Genomic DNA, 8,655 nt, shown 5'->3' on the forward strand with positions numbered 1-8,655 from the left:
ATCTTGGTGATAAAAACCTACAGCTGGTTTTCCATAGATAAGATGTGGTGTGTGTGATCCGAGATAGAAAGAGCCCGGAGGAGTAGAACAATCCCTTATTGTGTCTAATCATTCTTGCATCTGGGAAATGTCCCTGGCTGCAGATGAGACACAGGATGAATCCAGGATGGATTGTGGTGCCCCCAATCTGCATGGGGGAGGGGTGGAACCAGCCATGACTAGGCATGTTTGGGTCTCCTATAGAAGATCTCTGTTTTTGATTAAAGGTTAAGCTCTCGGCAACACACACTTCGGTGTGTGTGGTCAACCATCTTCATTATTGCAATAATTAATCATTATAAAATAAAGATGATCGTTTGACGAAATAACAAAGTCTCTCTCAGTATACATTAATTTCCATGACAGATCATAATCATTAGGATAGTTTAGCAATCGGCAGTAGAAGACGTCCTAAATGCTCCCCAGCCTTCAGATGTGAGCTAAACATCTAACGTGGACTTGATGTGCGTTTTTAGGAAATGGATTAGAAGGTAAACTTGTTCCAAACATTTAGCTCAGTTGTATGCTGCTTTGTGATCTTATTAACAGCATGGGGTTGCATTAAATAGGCACAGCATTTTTTATGATGCATTTGGTGATGTTCAATTCATTCGCACAAAACATATAAACAAAATCATTCACTATGAAAGTTGATACACGTAGGCCCTTCATATATAGGCTATGCACAGCATTTTGGGCAATTTATTGAATCAGTTGTTTTCTTGGTCAAACCGCAAGTAACACCTGACAAACTCAAACATTTCGCTCATGTCGATTCACATGGTACTAATATTATCAGAGGACTTTGGAGTTTGCAAAAAAACAGTAGGTTATTTTGGTTGTTCAATGTCCAGATTTCAGTTTCCATTTAACCCATCTGAACAGCAGGCTACAGTTCCCTTGACATGCCATTGTAACGGTTGTTTGTGGTGGAAGAAGAGGAGGACCAATGCGCAGCGTGGTAAGTGTCCATATTGATAATTTATTTTCATGAACACAAACACAAAATAACCAGAGCGAACAAAATGAAACAGTTCTGTCTGGTGCAGATACAAACACTCAACAGAAAACAATCACCCACCACACAGGTGGGAAAAGGCTACCTAAGTATGATTCTCAATAAGAGACAACTAATGACACCTGCCTCTGATTGAGAACCATACCAGGCCAACCACAAAAACACCACATAGAAAAAGGAACATAGACAACCCACACAACTCACACCCTGACCATACTAAAACAAAGACATAACTAAGGAACATAGACAACCCACCCAACTCACACCCTGACCATACTAAAACAAAGACATAACAAAAGAACTAAGGTCAGAACATGACAGCCATAGCCTATTTGAAGTCCCATCTTGTGACTGTCGAATTTGGATAGCGCCTCACAATCCTCACTCACACATAACATTGCCGACACTAATATCATCTATTACCACTTCACCACATCTTTCCCAAACATTACTTTTCTGGCCCTCACTTCTCTTTATTTTCAACTCTCCTTTTGCAGCTTTTGGCTTATTGAATTATACTTCGACAATGTCCTTTCCACTCAGTGGATTGACTTTTTCTGCCTGGTCCCAAAAGGCTTATTTGGCGATAGGCTGTGATGACTCTTTGGCATGCATACACTTAAGCACTAAAGTTGAAGCTTATGCAGTTATATGAGATAGTGTAAAACAATTAAAGAAAACCCTCAATGTAGCCTATATAAATTGCATAATAATGAATGGATTTTTTAAGGTATTGCTTCTCTTTATTCAACCCACCTGCCCTTCAGCCACACAATATGTAATTAACCTAAACCCGTCCGCCCCGCAGATATAACCGCAGGGACTGTGGGTTCTAGGTCAACCTGCGCATCACTTCCCGGGGACCCCAGCCCAAAGTCTTTATGGGAGATGAGGCCTTTCCTCTCCGGAGAAACCTCATGCGGCCCTTCCCTGGAGCAATCATCCCCAGGACAAACAGGGTCTTCAACTACCGCCTCGCCCGAACCAGGCTGACTGTGGAGTGCACCTTCGACATTCTTGCGTCCCACTGGCAGATGTTCCGGTGAGTTGCCAGGGTCCACCCTGCTAACGCAGAGGTGTGTGTGAAGGCTACCTGTGTCCTGTATAACTTCATGAGCATGGACACAAGAACCAGGAGGGGAGCTGCAGCTCGCCGCCGTGTGCCAGAGGAGAGGTCAACTGCTCTGCAGGATGTTGCCAGGATGGGGGCCAACAACGCAGCACTTGTCCGTGTGCTGGAGATCTTCACTTTCTCCTTCTTCGAGGAGGGTGCAGTTCCCTGGCAACATCTTGTGCCATGTACTATGTACAACCAAAGGCTCTTTTAAGAGACGCCCACATTGCAGTAAAATATATTTTTTAATTTAATGTCATCTGTAGTTATTCTATTCCCACTATATCTCCATTTGATTTATAATTCTCAGGTGAGGGTGCTGTTCAGGTCTGCACAAAACAAAAATAGGCTATTTCAAGATGTTCAGGTGTGTGGGCTGTAGATCCTTCCACCTTCAAAGAATAGGCAAGAGGACCACCAATGAGGAATAATAACACACCATTATTTATATTTATGTAACTATGCTATATTGTTTGTCTTCCTGAGTCTGTGCATATTTTCAGTATAAATTACTCTGCAAACACTCAGTGTGGACACTAGGTGAGGCCACACACACACACACACACACACACACACACGAGAGAGAGAGAAAGATTCCTGTTGAACACTGTCTCTACTGTATTTTCTCAATAAGTGTCTCTGTTCTTCACGTCATCCAACACCCCCTTCTCCCTAAATCCTCTAGGTTATATCAGCTGTGTCAGTGAACCCCTCCCACTTCTGAACTGCCTGAAACAGATGCACATCTTGATCAGAGGTGAGAGGTCACTTGTTTGGGTCAACTGGAAGTATTTTAAATAGATAGTTAACATTGAAATACAGACAGAGATGTAGTAGTCCCAGAGTTAATGATCCAAGGTCAGTTTTGTATTTCACCACCTCACGATTGTGATGACTGACATAGTGTTAGAAATAAGAACACACAAGTCTCATTCATGCCATCTCTCTCTCTCCATCGCTCTTGTCTGCAGGTATTGTCTGTGAGAGAGGATGCCAATCCCTAGTCCCGTCATCGTCACCTCATCTCAGCTCAAGACAACCCAACTGGGGGCCCAAGGCTGGTTAGGAGACACCGGTAGAGATACTATTATGTAACTGTGATGACCTGAGAGAATACATAGTTTAGTTGCACTGTGATTCATGAATCATAAGCTTTCTTCCCTGCTCCTCTGTTCTGCTCTTTCCCTTTCTGTCTTTGACCCCCTCTCACACCCTCTCCCCACCTCCTCTTTCTTCCCTGCTCCTCTGTTCTGCTCTTTCCTTTCTGTCTTTGACCTCTCACACCCTCTCCCTCTACCTCCTCTTTCTCTTCCCTGCCCTCTTGTTCTCATCTCTTCCTTCTGTCTCTGACCTCTCCCACACCCTCTCCCCACCTCCTCTTTCTTCCGTGCTCCTCTGTACTGCTCTTTCCCTTTCTGTCTTTGACCCCCTCTCACACCCTCTCCCCACCTCCTCTTTCTTCCCTGCTCCTCTGTTCTCATCTCTATCCCGTTCTGTCTTTGATCCCCTATCACGCCTCTCTCCCCACCTCCTCTTTCATCCTCTCTGTTTTTATAATGGACACCAGATGTGCATTGAGGTACAGGTTGAACTTGTTTTATATTTACAATTGTAATTTTTAGAATGCAAATACTATGTATTTATAACACTTGGATAATTAACTTTCAATAAAGCTTTTCACATTCTCTACTGGTTAAAATTAAGTCTCTAATTTGATGAAATACTACACCTATCCTGTGTCCTCAGATAAGTGCAGGTGAAGGAAATTGGATGGTGAGATGAACCTGGTTTAGAGAATTTCCACGATGCAAATCACTGGTGAAAGAGCCATTCATTTGGCTTGCTGATTTTTGATACTGTTACTAGTACTTTTTGAGCTCCAAAACATTATCTGAATTCTTCACCTCAGGAACATTGGATAATGAGCAGAGAGCCTCATTCTGGTGCACACATTTTTGCAGTGCCCTCTAATAACTTGGTCAGTTAAAATGTATGTGAACCCACATGTCAGGATCTGATATAATGGCAGGCAACTTTTTAGGCTTTACATGAGAGATTTGCAATTGCTTCATAGTTTTAAGTACATTTTTAAGCACTACTGAACGAGGAGACGTTTTGGAGCCAAATAAATGTCTCTTTTAGCTGAACGTAGCCAAATTATCTGGCTCCCCGAAAAGATTCAGAATGCCCAAGCGTACTACAAGAAGCATGGCTTTCATTTCTATAGAAACTCTCAGATCCCGCCCATTATATTTTCTGCGTCCTGAAAGTGAAATTTACTCAGTCTAGTGATAAGTTTCATTTCTATAGAAACATGAGTGACCCAGTGACATCACAGATCAGCCTTTGTAAAACTCTGTTTTTCTGACCCTTGTTTTGTATCTGTCCTGTGTACTGGCTATGTGTATGTAGGCTATAAGAAGCACCTTTTAGTTACTTTCATTCTCGGGTTCTGTTGATAGAGAAGAGAGAAACAATCACAGTCAAGACTAGATTATGGTAGTAGGCTGCACAAGAAGGTGAGTGAGATTTTTATTGGAACTAATTTGTTTTTTTTTGATGTGAGGACTTATTACATCATATTACAGTATTGATCGTGTTTACAAGTTCCAAATGTTATTTTGGAAAACCTCATCGTATATATTGGGACAAATTGCTCTGATATCGTTACAGTTCACTCCAAAATAAAAGTTTGTCTGATATCTTCTGACATTTTTAGAGCTAACATTTTCAGACCAAGACTTTTTTGGGAGTCTTAAAACGTTAAACCTATTGCCAACCACAAGAAATAAGCTACTGATACAAACTATACATACAGTGTAATGTGAGGACTTATTAACTAATTTTACATAATTGGGACAAAGGTCCGATATAGTGACAGTTAACTTCAAAATGAAAGTTTGTCAGATATTTCTGATGTTTTCCCGAGCACTAGAAATAAGTTACAGATGTATTTATTTGTTTTTTAATTTATTGAAAAAATGTACAAATGTTGACACAGTATTTGTTTTGTCACAGGCTGGCCATGGTTGAAAGGGGCATCCTGGGTTGTTTCATATTGTGTCTGTCTCTGGCCTCAGTATGCGCTGTCAGAGGAACCCTTAGTTCAATAAAGGACCTCAAGGGAATAGAGTTTGGTCACACCTCTCCTCGACACGGCCTCATGCTGCTCCACTGGCTAGCCAACAACATTTACATTGACAACAACGGCAACATGAGACTCAATTTCAACCCAACCAGGGGAGACTATGGCTTTCATTTCTATGGAAACAGCCCACCTTCATTACCTTTTCTGCTTCCTGAAAGCGGAATCTACTACTCATTAGGGAATATGAACTCTATTGGCTCAATGACGGCACTTCCTGATTATGTAACTCGAAGATTCTACAACTCAAGGGGACCTGAGAACAACAGGGACAGGGTCATACTCAGAGTTAGGGAGGATGGGTCCAATCAGTTCATTGCAGACGAGGCCTATGTCACACAGCACTATCCACCAAATGAAAACAGAGGAAGTGCCTATGATCCAGACAATACATACCGTGTCAATGTCAGCCTCCTGAGACAAATCCAAAGTCTACCAACCATTAACCTAAATGACATTCCACGTATATATAATGTAGAGATCAACCACAACAGTCTGCACGAACTGGAAAACATCTGGGGACACACACCTGGTCTGGCACTTCTTCTGGCAATTGTATTGTACTTTACACATCCCAAAACCTTATTTATTAAGGATCAAGCTCTTCGTTTAACATCTCAACCCCAGAGTGACATGGGGGATAAGGATAATGCATTGATTAAGCTTGGTGTGAAAACCACAAATAGAGGAAAAGCCAGGATCATCTGGAGTGGGATCCCCAAGAGGCTATTAGACCAGGGTGTAATGGTGATGCTTTATAAGAGCAATAACAGTGACAGTAAGAGCGAGCTGGACAGATCATCAGTCGGGGGAAAAGCCTCTGGGAGCTATAACACTTCAGTACCCCTTAACCCTGGTCTCCAGGTCAGGCTCCATAAGGAGGTAAAATCATGGTGGAATTACTTGGGGTTTGGGTCTCCAACTGGAGAGGAGATATGGAGAGGTTGTGAGTTTCATGATGCCAACCAAGAGATTCCTGTTGATATTAATGGACATGACACCAGTCTGCAGCTCTTCGTAAAGGATGGAAAGGCCTGCACTCGTCTGTATGTAAAGAAATCCTTCACTGCCTGGAAGAAAACGTTTAATAACTCCTGGGTTGGGTTCTACTCTTCTGAAGGCACCCTGGATTATAACACCTGGCAATGGGCTGTAAAGTTCTCTGAGGAAAAGGGCTCACATCAGGCTGATATACCTGGGTATGATGTCTATGTACAAGTCTAGTATGACCATGTCTCCTGGGGTCCAAGTCAGATTCATGCTGGAGAAAGCTGGGGGTGAAAAGGTACGCACTCCAATCTGGGGAGAGACTTGTCCAGTGGTGAGCTCACCTGATAACATGATATATGACGTTGATATTCTCATTTTTAACGGCTTGTGTAACTGCTTTTGTTAATGTTTAACATTTATGTACCCTGCTTTTAATTTGGTTTAATTGCTAATCTGTGTCAAATTGAAAAGAGAATCTGTTCCTCAAAATCATTCTGTTCATCTTTCTTTGCATTTTGAGGGATGAATAAACATGCTGTTGGTGTGGGTGGATGGCTTGACCAGTCCCTCGTGACAAACATGCTGTTGGTGTGGGTGGATGACTTGACCTGTCTTCATGACAAAACATGCTATTGGTATGGATGACAAACATGCTGTTGGTGTGGGAGGGAGACTTGACCTGTCTTCATGACAAACATGCTGTTGGTGTGGGTGGATGACTTGACCTGTCTTCATGACAAACATGCTGTTGGTGTGGGAGGTAGACTTGACCTGTCTTCATGACAAACATGCTGTTGGTGTGGGTGGATGACTTGACCTGTCTTCATGACAAACATGCTGTTGGTGTGGGTGGATGACTTGACCTGTCTTCATGACAAACATGCTGTTGGTGTGGGTGGATGACTTGACCTGTCTTCATGACAAACATGCTGTTGGTGTGGGTGGATGACTTGACCTGTCATCATGACAAACATGCTGTTGGTGTGGGTGGATGACTTGACCTGTCTTCATGACAAACATGCTGTTGGTGTGGGAGGTAGACTTGACCTGTCCTCATGACAAACATGCTGTTGGTGTGGGTGGATGACTTGACCTGTCATCATGACAAACATGCTGTTGGTGTGGGTGGATGACTTGACCTGTCTTCATGACAAATATGCTGTTGGTGTGGGTGGATGACTTGACCTGTCTTCATGACAAACATGCTGTTGGTGTGGGTGGATGACTTGACCTGTCCTCATGACAAACAGGCTGTTGGTGTGGGTGGATGACTTGACCTGTCTTCATGACAAACATGCTGTTGGTGTGGGTGGATGACTTGACCTGTCATCAATGACAAACAGGCTGTTGGTGTGGGTGGATGACTGACCTGTCTTCATGACAAACATGCTGTTGGTGTGGGTGGATGACTTGACCTGTCTTCATGACAAACATGCTGTTGGTGTGGGTGGATGACTTGACCTGTCCCCATGACAAACATGCTGTTGGTGTGGGTGGATGACTTGGTCATCATGACAAACATGTTATGTGGGTGGGATGTCTTCATGACAAACATGCTGTTGGTGTGGGTGGATGACTTGACCTGTCATCATGACAAACATGCTGTTGGTGTGGGAGGATGACTTGACCTGTCTTCATGACAAACATGCTGTTGGTGTGGGAGGATGACTTGACCTGTCTTCATGACAAACATGCTGTTGGTGTGGGAGGTGACTTGACTCTGTCTTCATGACAAACATGCTGCTGGTGTGGGTGGATGACTTACCTGTCCTCATGACAATGACATGTTGGTGTGGGTGGATGACTTGACCTGTCATCATGACAAACATGCTGTTGGTGTGTGGGTGGATGACTCTAACTGTTCTTCAGTGACAAAACATGCTGTTGGTGTGGGTGGATGACTTGACCTGTCTTCTAGCTTAGGCCAAACATGCTGTTGGTGTGGGTGGATGACTGACCTGTCTTCAAGGACACCTGTCTTCATGACAAACATGCTGTTGGTGTGGGTGGATGACTTGACCTGTCTACATGACAAACATGCTGTTGGTGTGGGTGGATGACTTGACCTGTCTTCATGACAAACATGCTGTTGGTGTGGGAGGTAGACTTGACATGTCTTCATGACAAACATGCTGTTGGTGTGGGTGGGAGACTTGACCTGTCTTCATGACAAACATGCTGTTGGTGTGGGAGGATGACTTGACCTGTCTTCATGACAAACATGCTGTTGGTGTGGGTGGATGGCTTGACCTGTCTTCATGACAAACATGCTGTTGGTGTGGGAGGATGACTTGACCTGTCTTCATGACAAACATGCTGTTGGTGTGGGTGGATGACTTGACCTGTCTT

At 43.4% G+C, this 8,655-nt stretch overlaps 1 pseudogene; it reads left to right on the forward strand.

The window, feature by feature from the left end:
• Positions 1-4,494: 4,494 nt before the first annotated feature.
• Positions 4,495-6,601, forward strand: LOC135537382 (uncharacterized; annotated as a pseudogene).
• Positions 6,602-8,655: the final 2,054 nt, after the last annotated feature.

This window comes from Oncorhynchus masou, unplaced genomic scaffold (assembly GCF_036934945.1).
Source record: "Oncorhynchus masou masou isolate Uvic2021 unplaced genomic scaffold, UVic_Omas_1.1 unplaced_scaffold_7604, whole genome shotgun sequence".
NCBI lineage: Eukaryota > Metazoa > Chordata > Actinopteri > Salmoniformes > Salmonidae > Oncorhynchus > Oncorhynchus masou.